General features: G+C 43.9%; 1 protein-coding gene across 2 annotated transcripts in view; it reads right to left on the bottom strand.

Moving 5' to 3' along the window:
* slc27a4 (solute carrier family 27 member 4) overlaps nucleotides 1-16,276 on the bottom strand; it is a 62,153-nt gene extending 45,877 nt beyond the window's left edge. The window contains exon 1 of one of the 2 annotated variants that reach the window (XM_084325224.1): nucleotides 16,147-16,276. The gene's annotated coding sequence lies outside the window, so the exon portion shown is untranslated. Of the gene's footprint in view, nucleotides 1-15,979 lie in introns of both variants that reach the window. The other variant, XM_084325223.1, reaches the window with a different exon arrangement.
* Between the last annotated feature and the right edge of the window lie 411 nt (nucleotides 16,277-16,687).

The following is a 16,687-nucleotide window of genomic DNA, read 5'->3' as shown; positions in this document are numbered from 1 at the left end:
AATCATCCGTTCCAGGTATTGAATCGGTGCATCACCCTCGACTCTTTCAGGTAAGCCGTAGACTCGGATATTGCATCTTCTATTTCGGTCCTCTAGGTCGGCCACCTTCTGTTCAAAAATAAGCATCTTGTCTTTTATAGCTGAGACATCGGTGGAGTTGGACTCAAAGTTAGTCTTAACCGTGGTTATCTCCTCTTCCATTCCCGAGAGCTGCGTGTTCACGCTTGCTAGCTCTGCTTGGAATGAGTCCAATCTGTTAGTTAGCTTCAGCGTGTTAGCTTCAAGTTCCACACGGAATAAAGTTCTGATAGAATCTCTGTCTTCCTCATTTAACGTTCCAGTCGGGTTCTGTATTTGTTTGGACATCCTTACGATGTGTGCTATGAGCGTATGGTGTGAAATTAACGTTGTTATAATGATTAATGTGAAGTCGCGGAGCTCGAAAGATCACGCAGCCATCCGACCTGAGCGGAAACCGGCAAAAAAAATACAATTCTTAACATTCTTAACAACCCCTAAGTGGCGCAGTGGGAAAGGCGCTCGCCACTAATGCAGGAGATGCTGGGTTCGAGCCCAGCTCTCGGCATTGCTACCAGCTTGGCTGGTCGTTCATACTAGGCTTGGGCGGTATGACGGTATTACGGTATATACCAGGATATTTCGAGATCCCGCCGGTATGATTCTCAATACCGTGATGTCACAGACTGCTATTACACTGACACAGAGTTGATTGTAGTGCACAGCACGCGCCAGCAGAGGGTTACGTGGCTATCGTTCTGGGAGCTAACGTTGATACCTGGATGGTGCGGGCTAACTGGCTACCGTTCCGGGAGCTAACGTTGATACCTGGATGGTACGGGCTAACTGGCTACCGTTCCGGGAGCTAACGTTGATACCTGGATGGTGCGAACTAACTGTCTACCGTTCCGGGAGCTAACGTTGATACCTGGATGGTGCTAACTAACTGGCTACCGTTCCGGGAGCTAACGTTGATACCTGCTAACTGGCTACCGTTCTGAGATTTGTTTACTTGGTAACACGGGTTTCTAAGGAATTTAGGTTTGAGGTTGAAGAAAGTGCACTTTTAGGTTGAAAGAACGGCGTGTCAACGTGTTTCAATATAAGCGTTATGTATGGTGATAACCCCGCTGATGAAAATGAAAGTCATACCGTCATATACCGTATACCGGGGTATTATGTCAGCAAGGTATGACGGTATGAAAAAAATTATACCGCCCAAGCCTAGTTCATACTAACGCAATTGGCAGTGTTAGGGGTGGGAAGCTGGTGGGTGGGGATCGGACGTTGTGGACAGCGACTTCTACAGGTCGGTTGGTGCGCCTGCGCAGCAGAATCAGGAAGCAACGAGGGCGGCGTGACCCTCCCACGCAGACCCTCGCCGCTGAGAGATCGCGCTGTGCAGGTGAAAAGATGCGACGGCTGCCTCCTCGTGTACCGGAGGGGACACGTGATGCAAGGCTTCGTCCACATTGCAGCCGGCCTGTGGGAGGCATGGCCTAACAGCGTTCGAGACAGGGGAGGGTAGAATTGGACAATACGAAATTGGGATGGGAGAAAAATAGAAAATGGGAGATAAAAGTAGATAAAAAAATAAAACATTCTTAACAAATCTCCACATAAGAGAGTAAGAAAACCATTTTTGGTAGTGTATATATTATATATAGTTCCCTTTATCTGTTGTGTCATCTCCATATGGTGTTGCTGTCTGTTCTAACAGACGGCAACATGTCCATCGGTTCCAAAAGTTCATCCTCTCCAAACTTTCAGTCAAACGGACGCAAATCTGGCAGCGAGACAGACTCATCATCAGCCTTGTCTAACATTGACTCATTGACAAATAATTCCAAACAAATAAAGATGGACAAACACAACGGAAAAGCGTGACCGGGACCTAACCGTGAGTGAGTCATCATGTGAGTGACATTGGCCCAATTAAATTCAAGGGACCCGTGTCGCTGAGTGCTCGGCCCCGCGTGGGACGGACCTGGGATGTGGGGTAGCCCTATTTCTGAAGGGGTGGATGGCGGGAGGGGGGGGTCCCCCTTATGGGGGTCTGGGAGACTGAACGCAGCCATACTCAAGGGGCCCATGTTAGTAGGGGTGGGGGGAAAACGTAGTAGTATCGCGATACTTTGCGTGGCGATACTGTATCAAATCGATACAGGGACGCCAAGTATCGATAGTCAGGTACATGCAACACAGATTACAGTGTTTACATCCGTCTGCTTGAGAAAATACCATGTTCTGCAATAAAAATGATTGAAGTGGGATGAACAGACTGAATTTTATTTTATTAGATAAAACATGTTGACAAAGTTTTACTTTGCAGTTGAAAAAAGGTAATAAATAATGCGAGCCAAAAAAAATAGTATAATATCGCAATATTTTCAGCGTATCGCGATAGTATCGTATCGTGACGGAAGTATCGCGATAGTATCGTATCGTGAGGTCTCTGGCGATTCCCACCCCTACATGTTAGTGCATTGTTGTGTTATGGATGTCATTGTAAGTATTGTCTAAGTGTTGTTTGTCTATAAATGTTAATAAAAATGTAAGTTTAAAAAAGAAAGCTGATAGATGAGTTCAAAGCGTCACTAACTGTCACTCACTGGGAAATATACTTCTTATTTTGACTGTGACTGACTAGCAATGTCATCTTCTACAGTAACTGCATGAAGCCGTGTACAGTAGTGTAGACACACAGAGAGAGATACTTATAAATAACACAAGTCAAGCTTATTCCTAAATATAGTCTAGATAAATAGATAAGATATAGGCCTGCACATGAATCACAATACTACACACACCGTATTTAATAATAAAAAGCAAATATTAGATACAATTTGATCCCAAAACGATTCTTGCATTCATTCGATGCCGTTATGCTTCCTACCATGCAGCCCAATGCGATGACTCATCAATTAGATGAGTTAACATTCCATTTCCCATAACTAAGCAGATGTCGTGACATAGATTGATATCAGGAAAGTTCCTTCTGATGATGGTGATATATTTCTTCCCATATTTGCCCAGCCAGCGTAGTAGTGGTAGTTATGGTGGTGGGCACACAGCTGGGGAGCAGCAGGATTTAACGTAATCACCCCATCCAACGTATTTACACCCATAATATCCTCCATCCAACATATTTACACCCATAATATCCTCCATCCAACATATTTACACCCATAATATCCTCCATCCAACATATTTACACCCATAATATCCTCCATCCAACGTATTTAAACCCATAATATCCTCCATCCAACGTATTTTAACCCATAATATCCTCCATCCAACGTATTTAAACCCATAATATCCTCCATCCAACATATTTACACCCATAATATCCTCCATCCAACTTATTTAAACCCATAATATCCTCCATCCAACATATTTACACCCATAATATCCTCCATCCAACGTATTTACACTCATAATATCCTCCATCCAACATATTTACACCCATAATATCCTCCATCCAACATATTTACACCCATAATATCCTTCATCCAACGTATTTTAACCCATAATATATCCCCCATCCAACGTATTTTAACCCATAATATTTTGTTTGTTTGTTTGATTGATTATTATTTGTCACAACAAAATACAGAATACTTTATGATGAAATGCTTTTTTCTGTATGAGCCCCTGAGAGTGTGCTACATACAGTACAAAAAAGTTATTAAGAAGTAAGTAAAGGAATGTTCAGTCAATATACATAATACAATATACAACAGAGTAAAATGAGTAACAGTGAGGTACAATGGAGAAATGAGATGAGGTACAACATGTAGGGTAGGGTGCAAATGAGGTATGATGCAGTCAGTGCAAATCTCTTTAATAATAGATCAATATAAAGTGTGTTAAAGTGTCTAAAGTGAGTAAAGTGAGTGGTAAGGTGAGTGTTTGTTTAAAGTGGGTGTGTACATGTGGATGTGTGTGCAGTGAGTGTAGATGATGGGTTGTTACATAGTGTCATTGAGCATCCTGATGGCCTGGGGATAGAAGCTCCTTCTGAGTCTCTCTGTACTGGCCATGAGACTAATATCCTCCATCCAACGTATTTACACCCATAATATCCTCCATCCAATGTATTTACACCCATAATATCCTCCATCCAATGTATTTAAACCCATAATATCCTCCATACAATGTATTCAAACCCATAATATCCTCCATACAATGTATTAAACCCATAATATCTTCCATCCAATGTATTTAAAGTTTAATATCCTCCATCCAACGTATTTAAACCCATACTATAGTATCCTCCATCCAATGTATTTAAAGTTTAATATCCTCCATCCAACGTATTTAAACCCATACTATAGTATCCTCCATCCAATGTATTTAAAGTTTAATATCCTCCATCCAACGTATTTAAACCCATACTATCCTCCATCCAATGTATTTCATGTATTCAATTGGAGGACTACTGTACTTAAAGCCTCAACTTAATTTCTTGCTCATACCAAAAGAATTAACTAACTTTTCAGAAATACATTAAAGACACTGCTTTTTATTGGGTTTCAATGGCCAATTGGCCATGGATCCTGAATCACAACTGCTGCTTTTTTAGCTAACTTAAATATTTTGCTAATCTATAAACACGGCTCAGAATGTCAGTACAATGTAATGGTATTCTACTGAATGTAATGATTTTCTTTGTGGTATTGAGATGGTTGGCTCTGGGTGGGTGCCTGGGTGGTGGCGTGGTCTGCAAGTAAACGGTCTTATCTCCACACGGGTGTTCACACAACACTGATGATCAGTTAAATACAGAACAGCAGGCGCCCGCAACAACCTTTCATCACAGCAGGATGATCCTGTGGTGAAATACAACACCCTACAGTATTGTATAAGCGGCGGGAGCCATACAACAAAGCACTAACTCCTCCCACTATTAAAAGGTTAATCTTATCGCTCAACAAGTATGACAATTGTCTGATTTGTCTCCTGACAGAAATTAAGGTGTTTATGATGCATAGCATTTAGTAGGGCTGGGTGATGAATCGAGTTTCAATTTCCAATTACGATTTTGGCTTCAGACGATCATGAAAACAAGATAATTGAGATGGAACGATTATTGTGCCGCGGTTCTCTCATTTTGTCTTGAGTTTGGACTCGAGTCATCTTGGATTTGACTTGGACTCGTGCCTATTTTGACTTGGACTCGTTTTGGTCTCTGCTGCTAGTAGATGTTGACCTGACTTTTATTTCCCTTCCAATCGAAGACTTTCAAAAGACGCACAACATATACATTGTCCTCGTCCTGATCTGTAATGAAATTAGTGCATGCGTTCTATAATGCACTATTGGCCCTGCAAAGGGACATGTTCTACTTTAAATCCTATCTTTTCAGCAAAAATTGCGTTGCTAGGGAACAGCTTCTGGCCCAAGTTTATTTCCGGTCAGTGATTGATATTAGCAAATGGGAAATGCAGGCCCATTTAGAATGTGTATCTTGTCAAGTTTGAAAAGGTCTATAGGACATGCACACCGTTTACTACCTATATTGGTCTTGGTCTAGAATAGGACTTGATTTGCTTTGGATTCGGTGTTGACCTGAACTTAAAATGGAACTGGTCTTGGACTTCACATACGACTCTACCAAGGTGGTCTTGGCTACAGGACCCATGAAACCCAACCCAATCCAATATAAAGTTTAAAAAACCACATGGCCATCAATTTTAAATGAAAAAGTATTCATATTTTTTGAGATACAAGGTTTCCATGTGATAGCAGTGATAGATGTCTCAGCAGGAGGAAAAAGCACAAGAAAGCACTAAACCGGTTTGATCCAGTTTTAAAATTAAACGTGGAGTAAAGCCCACACCACTCACTTGCTCCACCCTGCCTCACTTTTAATCGACAACGTTTCAGGTCTGACCTGATGAAAAGCTCAAAATGTCAATAAACGGTGTGTTGGAGCAATGCAGTTAAATAATTGCATAACTCTACAATGAGTCAGAACAAATAAGATCCGTTACGCAATGATGAAATGGAAATCATGTGATTCTCCTGTCAACTTGCAAATCTAAAAACTAAAATGGAGTTACTTTTCAAACCTCAAAACAGTGTTTCTACAACAACGCTGGGTAACAGTGGTAGTTGGAAGCAATTTGTTGTTGTTGGTAAGATTGGGTTCAAGGTGCAGGGTGGAGCATTTAATTTGTTGTTGTTGGTAAGATTGGGTTCAAGGTGCAGGGTGGAGCATTTAATTTGTTGTTGTTGGTAAGATTGGGTTCAGGGTGCCGGGTGGAGCGTTTAAATGGCTCCTATTTGTTTACCGTGATAAAGACACCAATGTCAGAGAGGTTGGAGAGATTCCAACTCATGTCAGCTCTCCCCTTGTGTACATTGCCAGAGACAATGGGAAACCCAGATTTCACAGAGATGATCTTCTCTGTGTGTATGATTTCTGAATGGAGCCAGTGGATTATCTTTCATGCACCAGAGCTTAACTCTAGTTCCAATGGTTTTACTTTGACCATAAAGGGTTGTAAAAGTGTGCTCTCAGAAAGTCTTCTAACACCATGTTCCATGCAAAACCCACATAAACGTTAACATGACCACAGCACATGAAAAAGGTAGCCACCCTGGAGTTTGGAGTGTGTGGCTATATTTTTCATGGCAAGCATGTCTTCAATTCAGATGTATTCTTTTTCTCTCCAATATTGTAAATAACTAGACCACATAAACCTCTCCAAAAAGCCAGGGGAAGCACTCAATGTGGATCATCTTTGATGCCACAAATCAGTGCAGTAGGCTACCTATCCTAGCACCCCTTTGTAACTCAATGAGTAGAGTAATAGATTAAATAAATACTTTGAATATAATGAATGAATGAATGAATGAATGAATGAATGAATGAATGAATGAATGAATGAATGAATGAATGAAAACTTTATTTAACAGATTGCAGAATGGGTACAATACAGTACGGCTCAATACACACAATTGTTAAGGGGATGCAGACCTGAGAAAGACGTTTGTCTTGTTTCCATCAGGGTCCCCCATTTGAAATGTTGGTGGATGAGCAGAATGTTTATTTTTATTTTTATTGTGACCTGCAACAGGGCAGAGACAGTCGACAGACTTGTCTTTCTTGCCTGCAACGTAAAGTAATGGCTTTGCTTGTCCAAATGACAATACTGACCAAATTGAGTCAATTTATTTTGTTTGCTTTCTAATTTAAAATACAGTTTGAAACCGTCTGTACACAGTAGACTATGTGTGCTAGTGTAACAGAGGCAACTCGCCCCTGCCACGAATTCGACCATGCCTTGAGTGGGAGTCGAACCCCAGGCGTCCGCACTGCGGGCGACATCACAAACCGCTGCGCCAAGAAAGGAATTCCCTCCTAAGCGCTCAGTTTGGATGCCTCTGGGGAGTGAGTTTTACACCCGTTACATTCACCCCCCCTAAACTCACACCACCCAAGGCATCCGGGTCACGGCACCAGTGTAACAGAGGCAACTCGCCCCTGCCACGAATTCGACCATGCCTTGAGTGGGAGTCGAACCCCAGGCGTCCGCACTGCGGGCGACATCACAAACCGTTGCGCCAAGAAAGGAATTCCCTCCTAAGCGCTCAGTTTGGATGCCTCTGGGGAGTGAGTTTTACACCCGTTACACTAGCAGAACTAGACTCCAGTCACGAGTCACGGTGCATGTGTGCGGTGGTTTGTCCACCAAAAAAGTGCCAAAAGATAGAAAAGAAACTAGCAGAGACAGAACCGTTCAACTCCCCTGGAGCCACAGACACTTTTTTTTGGGACTTTCGCTTTCAAACCAGCTGCAGCCTGAGAACTGGAGTGTGAGGGGCTGTAACACTAAAGATGGCGGCAACAACAAATAATTGCTGCAAAATAAACATACATTTGTTGTTTAAATAATAATTAAAAAAAATATATATATATGCGGCTGGGTGGCGCAGCGGACATTGCACTCGACACCAACGCAAGAGACACCGGGTTCAAATCCGGCTGTCGGCGTTGCCTCCGGCTTGGGCCGGCCGTCATACTAACTCAATTGGCGGGTGGAAGTCGATGGGTGGTAATCTGGATGTTGTGGACAGCGACTCCTACAGGTCGGTTGGGGGACGCCTGCACAGCAGAGACAGGAAATGGCGGGGGTAGTGTGAGCCTCTCACACGTTACACCTCGCCAATGAAAGTCCGCGCTGGCAGGTGAAAAGATGTGACAGGCTGCCTCCTCGTGTATCGGAGGGGACACGTGATGCAAGGCTTCTATCCTCCCTACAACCGGCCAGTGGGGGGCATATGCGAGCAACGTTCAAGACAGGGGAGGGGAGAATTGGCACAGCGAAATTGGGATGGGAGAAAAATAGAAAAAGAGGAGAAAAAGTGGATAAAAAAAATATATATATATATTTTTTTATCCACTTTTTCTCCTCTTTTTCTATATATATAGATAGATAGATATATTGTGATAAAATGTTTGGCCATATCGCCCAGCCCTAAGTGGAAGGTGGAGATATGGAAGAAATCTAAACTTAGAAAATATGTTGAAATTAAAGAAGATTTTCTTTACTGAACCTTATGTAATGTTTTTTTTTTTTTATTATTATCTTTTTTCCCCTCCTTCTTTTTCCGATTTTTCTCCCATCCCACTGTTAGTCGTTATGCCAATTCCCAACCCCCTTCCTGGTTGTTGCGCACTTTCCCCTACTGTTGGTCCGAGAGGCCGGAGACTGTCACATGCTTTCCTCCAACGCTCACCGGGAGAGTGTAACGTGTGGAAGGTCGCACTACCTCTCTCCAGATCCTACCCTTGCTGAGCAGGCGCCCCGACCGAACTGTAGGGGTCGCTGTCCACAACGCCCAGGACCCACCCACGGCTCCCCTCCCCCTAACTCAGCCAAACGAGTTAGTATAGCGATCAGCCCGAGCCAAGGCAATGCTGACTCTCCGGGAGTCAAGACCACAGCCTCTTGCATTGGTGACGAGCACAATCTCCGCTACGCCACCTGACCGCCGAACCTTATGTAATGTTAAATATAAAGATAGGACGGAGGTCTCTGTGTGCCCAGTTAAGGTCTGGCACCCTGCCATTGGCTGTGGAAGTGGGTAGATTCCAAGGTACACCTGAGGAGGAGCGGTTGTGTGTTCTCTGTGATCTGGGAGTGGTGGAGGATGAATTTAATTTTGTTTTTCACTGCCCCTTGTACACCGACTTAAGGGTTTTATTTGAGAAAGTTCAATTTGTAAATCCGGATTTCTTTTGGCAGTCTGAGAGTTGCATGTTGAGTTGGTTTTTTGTGGAGATTTTCAGTTTTGCAGGATTTTTGGAGAAAGCATGGCACTTGAGACAAAAAACATTATATCCTATATAATTTTATATGAATTCCTCGTTTCTTTGAAGTACATTGTTTACAGCTTGTTATGTTTTATTTTGTTTTATTTTTTGTGGCCATCTTGGTCTATATACTTATTGTTAAGTATACTATATACTATTAGCAGGGCATGGCACTAACACTGGTTAAAAGGAACATGCCAACATTATGAGAAATACGATTACAGTCTTCTCCAGAATCAGACAAGAAGGTAGATACCAATCGACTCCCTGTGTGTTCAGTAGAAAGCTATGTGGCTGCAAGCTAGCTTAGCACAAAATTATGGAAGCGGATATGGACTACTAGCCTACCACTACCACTAGCCTAGCTTAAAACTTCGGGAGAGGTGTTTTTGGCCAATAACTAGGCTAGCTGGTCTGTATCCGCTTCCATTACTTTGTGCTGTGCTAGCTTGCAGACGGATAGTTTTCTACTGAATGCACAGAGGACATTGGTATCAGTGGCGTAGCGGAGGCCCCCGCAACCCCCGCGGTGCGGGGGGGGCCCCAGATCTTAGGGGGCCCCGCCCCCACTTTAGACTATCCTCTTAGATTTCGTAACGCGCGCGAACAGGGCGCTGACAGTGGAGCCCATTATGGTTCTGCCTGCGGGGCTGCAGGTGGATGCATCTCGCGCAGAGGGCGGGCCCCCCCCTCCCTGCTATGATTTGCTCACCTGCGATAGGGCTAGGCTGATAACTAATGTTCATTGGCAGCGTTCAAAACACAGCGGGAAGGCGCCGGTAAAAATGCTGCAAATATCCAAGCAAGCGGCGGTGCTTAGAAAAACAAGATGAGAGCGAAAGCCAAACAGGAGACGGCAAAGCTACGAAAAAGAACATCATTGTTCCAGTAGGCAGCAAAGGTATACTGACTCTAACGTTACTGAAGAATGCATCGGCAGTAAGCTCCCCACCCAGGCCGGCCGCCGTGCCGCGTCCACAGCCCAGCCAGGCCCCAGCCACGCTACAGCCGGCGAGACAGGTTAGAAGAATAGAACGTTTTATTCGCCATAACCAGTATGCTACTACAGGTTACATGTATGCATCAAAACGGTTACATTGTTTGTGTCGCTCCGCAGAGCTGAGCGTGAGAGCGCGGAGTTGGGCAGTGGTCTCCTCTAGTAAACGAGAGTGTTGTTGTTGTTATTATTATTATTATTAATTATTTTATTATTATTATTATTATTATTATTATTATTATTATTATTATTATTATTATTATTATTATTATAATATTATTATTATTATTATTATTATAATATTATTATTATTATTATTATTATTATTATTATTATTATTATTATTATTATTATTATTATTATTATTATTATTATTATTATTATTATTATTATTATTATTATTATTATTATTATTATTATTATATCACTTATCTCAGCACCCCCGCTGCTGAAGCCCTGATTATATTATATTATTATACAGTTCCTACTGACCCTATACTGTTTACAAAAGATGCCTGAAAAAAAAACATTTAAAAAAGTAGCCTACAGCCGCGATGTCCAGTGTAATGATAATAATGATGTGTGTTGTAGCGGGACGATATGACATGGCACGAGATTATGGGTCATTGTAATTACGAGGATTTACTGAAACTGCAAGTAGTGTCAGAGCCTGCATAGGCGGAGGGTGAGCTCGACATTAGGGTCGGTTGTAATGGGATGGATCGCAAAATTTTCTCACTTTATTATTGATTTAGGGGAGTGGTCTGCCCTGCGGGGGGGCCCCGAGATATTGCGCAACGCCACTGATTGGTATCTATCTTCTTGTCTGACTCTGGAGAAGATGATAAGCGCATTTCCCATAATGTTGGATTGTTCCTTTGAGGGCTCCATTCCAACTGCAGCTACTGCACACTGAAGATTTATGAACTCACCAAAGTACTTTGAATTAAACGTACAGGCAGACAGCTCTGTGGGGGAACGAGGCTGTGACGTACAGGCAGACAGCTCTGTGGGGAACGAGGCTGTGACGAGTGTGACGTACAGGCAGACAGCTCTGTGGGGGAACGAGGCTGTGACGTACAGGCAGACAGCTCTGTGGGGGAACGAGGCTGTGACGTACAGGCAGACAGCTCTGTGGGGGAACGAGGCTGTGACGTACAGGCAGACAGCTCTGTGGGGGAACGAGGCTGTGACGTACAGGCAGACAGCTCTGTGGGGAACGAGGCTGTGACGTACAGGCAGACAGCTCTGTGGGGGAACGAGGCTGTGACGTACAGGCAGACAGCTCTGTGGGGAACGAGGCTGTGACGTACAGGCAGACAGCTCTGTGGGGGAACGAGGCTGTGACGTACAGGCAGACAGCTCTGTGGGGAACGAGGCTGTGACGTACAGGCAGACAGCTCTGTGGGGGAACGAGGCTGTGACGTACAGGCAGACAGCTCTGTGGGGGAACGAGGCTGTGACGTACAGGCAGACAGCTCTGTGGGAACGAGGCTGTGACGTACAGGCAGACAGCTCTGTGGGAACGAGGCTGTGACGTACAGGCAGACAGCTCTGTGGGGGAACGAGGCTGTGGTGTACAGGCAGACAGCTCTGTGGGGGAACGAGGCTGTGACGTACAGGCAGACAGCTCTGTGGGGGAACGAGGCTGTGACGTACAGGCAGACAGCTCTGTGGGAACGAGGCTGTGACGTACAGGCAGACAGCTCTGTGGGAACGAGGCTGTGACGTACAGGCAGACAGCTCTGTGGGGGAACAAGGCTGTGACGTACAGGCAGACAGCTCTGTGGGAACGAGGCTGTGACGTACAGGCAGACAGCTCTGTGGGGGAACGAGGCTGTGACGTACAGGCAGACAGCTCTGTGGGAACGAGGCTGTGACGTACAGGCAGACAGCTCTGTGGGGGAACGAGGCTGTGGTGTACAGGCAGACAGCTCTGTGGGAACGATTCCAAACATTCAGTGAAAAGTCGACAGTTCTCAAGTGAGAAATAGTTCCTTAACTGATCATTTGAAAATGTACACATTAGCTAAAGAAAAACCATTGACACAGAAAAATATTGCTTTATAGTTTGTTTATACTTCAGAGAAGTATGATATTTAGACTTGGTCCTCAAAAGGAATGAAAGTGAATGAGGAGCCTGACCCCTGGGAGGAATGGTGGCGTTGACAGCCGATGACAGGGACAGCAGGGGTCACTAGCTTACAGATTACTTTATATTAGGGGTAAGACAAGACTGCTGGTTTTTCACAAGTTCTACTCAAGTAAAATATGTCTTTAATAACTAAACAAAATATTTTGTTTATCGTGACATTGTTTAAACATCCTGCACATTCCAGTCAGCTTACTCAACGCGACTAGGCTCCCTTATAGAGATTGTTTATTATCATTGGCCAGAGTGGGCCTGCCAAAGCTACAAGATGTTCCATTTACCTTCAATAGTATACAGTCTAGGCTGGTATAGGCCTAAAGAAAATGGTTCAAACATTTGATCTTATTAATCGCAAGTAAAAGTATTCTAATCATAAATGGTAAATGGATGGCATTTACTGTATATAGCACTTTTAAGCAGTTTTACTTGGGACTAACGTGTTACAAAGTAACGTGTTACAGTAACGCTGTTACTTTTGTCAGTAACTAGTACTCCAACGCATTACTTTTTAAATTCAGTAACTCTGTTACCGTTACTAAATGGTTCGGAATCGTTCCTGCGTTATTTTTATGTAGATTGGTAGCGAGCTTGAGCACAGTCCTGACTCCTGTGTGCGGAGACCGGAGACACGCTGTGGGTGTGTTTGTTTACTCTACTACTCCTAGTAGTAGTAATACACTCGCTTCGCCAATAAACAGAATAGTTTCAAGACAGTCGGTCTGAGAGAAGAATCAAGCATCGGAAATACATTTGGACTCTCAGTATTCTGTTGTGGATGGTTAAAACCTTTGTTTACATATTGTGGTGTGGATTAAAACGTTCGTTTCTGGACCCGTTTTCTGCCTGAAATCAAGCTGGTGGGCTCGTTCAGAAGTTGAACACAGCTAGAACCTCCACCACAAGTCTCTGTAAGTAAGCTAGCTAATGGCTATGCATCCTTATTCCTTACACTACTGGCAAGTATTTCATATCTTAACCAACGTTGCAAGACGCTTATAATAAAACACTCCGACGGCGACATCAAGGCCATTCCTTCAACCTAAGCATACACTTATTTTCAACCTAGAACCTAGGACAGGGGGGTGGGGTGGGATTTTGACATTTACCGGGGCCAGTTTCTAATAGCAGCCACCCGTAGGTGCTCTTTGAGAGCGGCTTTGAAGGAGGGTAGGATTCACATTCCTTTACGGCTGTGGGTAGGGCGTTCCACATTATTGTGGCATAATTGCGAAACGTGTTTAGTCCCTTGTTTGCAATAAAATAGTTCTGGATTACTGTTCAACAGTTCAAAGTCATCTTTACCTTCTCTGTTTGGTATCCACAGTTTAAAACTTGACAGTCTTCCCTCCTGTTTTATACCCACTTTGACCCTTCGAACCTCCCACCCAGGGCAAACCTCCCTCTCAGGGCACAGTTCCCTCTCTCAGGGTGCAGTTCTAGGCCTGGGTCCTACACAGTTTTAAAGCCTGACAGTCTCTTGTTTGATACCCACACAGTTTAATACCCGACAGTTTTGAACCTGTAATAAAAAGCATATAGACAGAGTAAAATAATACAGTGCAATAACTATTACTATGGACAGAGTAAAATAGTGCTACAGTACAATCAACAGCAGAGTGTATTAGAAGGCTATGGCGAAAAGGTACGTTTTTAGCTTATTTTTAAAAATATTAAGAGATTTAGCTTCCCTAATGTCCATAGGTAGTGTGTTCCATAACTTTGGTGCATAGTTTGCAAAGGCTGCCTCCCCGAATGACAATATTCCAATAGTAATTTGGTTGAAGGAAGTAAAATAGGTGGATCTAGTCCATATACCTGTGTTTAATCCACTATACTACTGAAGGTAAATGGACTGCAATATAGCGCTTTTATCTAAATCGCTTTACAACCCTTACACACACATTCACTCACTGATGGTGGAGGTGACCATGCAAGGTGCCAACCTGCACCTTGCATGTTAGGGGTCAAATTAAGTTAGGGGCTCAAGGACACTTCCATACACTGTCGGAATCGAACCGGAAACCTCCTGATCACCAGACGGCCGCTCTACCTCCTGAGCCACTGTTGCCACTATTGAACTATTAGTTAAGATAGTCACCTAAACCTAGAACCAACCGTCTCTAAAGTATATCTTGTATGCAACAAGCAGCCAGTGAGAGGGCAGCATAGGGATGCATTGTGTTTACATCGAGAGCTCTACCTGATACAGCAGCCCATGTTAGCCACCTTTAGCACTTTTACTTTATGAAGATGTTTGAATGGAGGACTTTCACCGGGTGGTATTCTGAAAGGATTTGTGTTATTTAGGCAAATGACAGAACACCTTAGAGGAGAGATTATGTTGACATTATAGCAGTGAGAGCTACCTGATATACATCAGCCTGGAAGATGATCCTACACAACTTGTAAGTGATAGGTTTAGAGAGAGCACCACTCCATTATCTATTAATTATGCCTAAGAAAACACACCTTTTGTCATTGCTGAGACACCATTTATCATAGTGGGAAGAATTATGAGACAGTTATGTACGATGGAATAAGGCAAGTGCAATAGGCTGTAATAGGCTATAGAGAAGGGGTATTATGGGTGATAATGAGAGTATTATTATGGGGATCGCATGATGAGTCAATGTGCTCTCACACACACACTGCGTCTGCGCTGATGGATCATGGATGTTGATGATGATGTGTGGTGCTGCATCATCACGGCAACATAAAAACTCATTTAAAATGCAGGCTGTGACTCGGGCTGGATTTGGACCGCAGGCTATATAAACATTTGAATTGCTATAGGCTGTCCAGCCAACATATACTGTAGCATTACACACACACACACACACACACACACACACACACTGATGTTGAGGAGGCATCAGGCCACTCTTCAAACTAGAAGAAAGAGCGAGCATCATCACTCGCTGCCTGGTGGTGTACACACTGTACACTCGGACATGTAACGGCGCGCAGCAGCAGCATATTGCGGTAGTGGAGTCGAGTACCCGTCATAATGGTAATATCACAGAGAAAGGCTCAACCCACCGACGACGCCATGTGCGCTGCTATCGGGGCGATTTGCCCCGGCTCGGCTAAACCATTGTGATCACATATCCCTGGTGGATAGCGATCCGCAGGAGCGTTCGCAGGCTGGACGCACAGCCTCTATGTGCGCATCGGCTTATAGCAGCACATAACATAACGGACCCACTGTGACAGCGACAGGCTCTTTGGGATGATGAGGCGCCGTCATGCCGTCACTGCCAGCAGCCACATTGAGAAATGACCGGTAGTAACCTAAAGCCCTCGTGTATTATCATGTTATTATTATGTGCACAAGCAGAGAGGCTTCGCGGCTTGGCCGGTGACAAGGTTGACAGAGGACAACGCTAGTCAATAATAATAATGGACCCATCCGGAAACTATTCATTCAAGCCGTATGAAGAGACACAATGGGTACGTGGTACGAGTTGTGTTGTTTGCTTTGACATACCTTGTATCACGTCCACGCAATCACACCACCTTATGTGCGTAAAAACACCAGCCGCGGGGAAACCGTTCTGTGCGATTCCACCTTGATCGGCTTATCGGCTCTAGCCTCGTCCAGCGCTCCTCTCTGCCGCTGCTCGGGTTGACAGAGACACACACACACACACACACCGGGATCTGCCCTTCTGCCGGTGGGGTTGGAATCAAATCAGCCTGGCCCCGCGGTTCATCGACTTTGGCCCCATTGAAGTCATCCGTTCATCCTTATCATTGATATGGTTTTTTTCTGCTTCATTGTAGCCGATAAGCGTTTCCTCGCCACAGTAATTCAAATGACCTTATAATTTTCTTAGCTGCGCCCGCCCACCTCTTCAATGTCCACCAATTGTGTCAGGAATGCGCGGTGACTGGCAGCTGCGCGCTCCTATTAAATCTCCCAATGTTTACACATTGCATCCGATAGGGGCGGAGTTTTGCAGCATTTCGGAGAAACGCGGCCCTACTGCGAGTAGATGACTGTTACAGAAACTAAGGAGTAAGGACGATGTTATTATTTTTTTTATAAATATAAATTAAATTATAAAATGTTATATAAATAAATATTTAATATCCATAGTATTGGGATACATTGTAAATCCTTATCCTAGATTGGAGGTGTTTCCCCATTACATTAGCCTTTTTGGTTTTCGTACATCCTGCACAATCCCTGCTA

The sequence above is a fragment of the Notolepis coatsorum genome, assembly GCF_963971535.1.
Source record: "Notolepis coatsorum genome assembly, chromosome: 11".
In the NCBI taxonomy this organism is placed as follows: domain Eukaryota; kingdom Metazoa; phylum Chordata; class Actinopteri; order Aulopiformes; family Paralepididae; genus Notolepis; species Notolepis coatsorum.
This window is presented reverse-complemented; position numbering and strand designations above follow the sequence as displayed.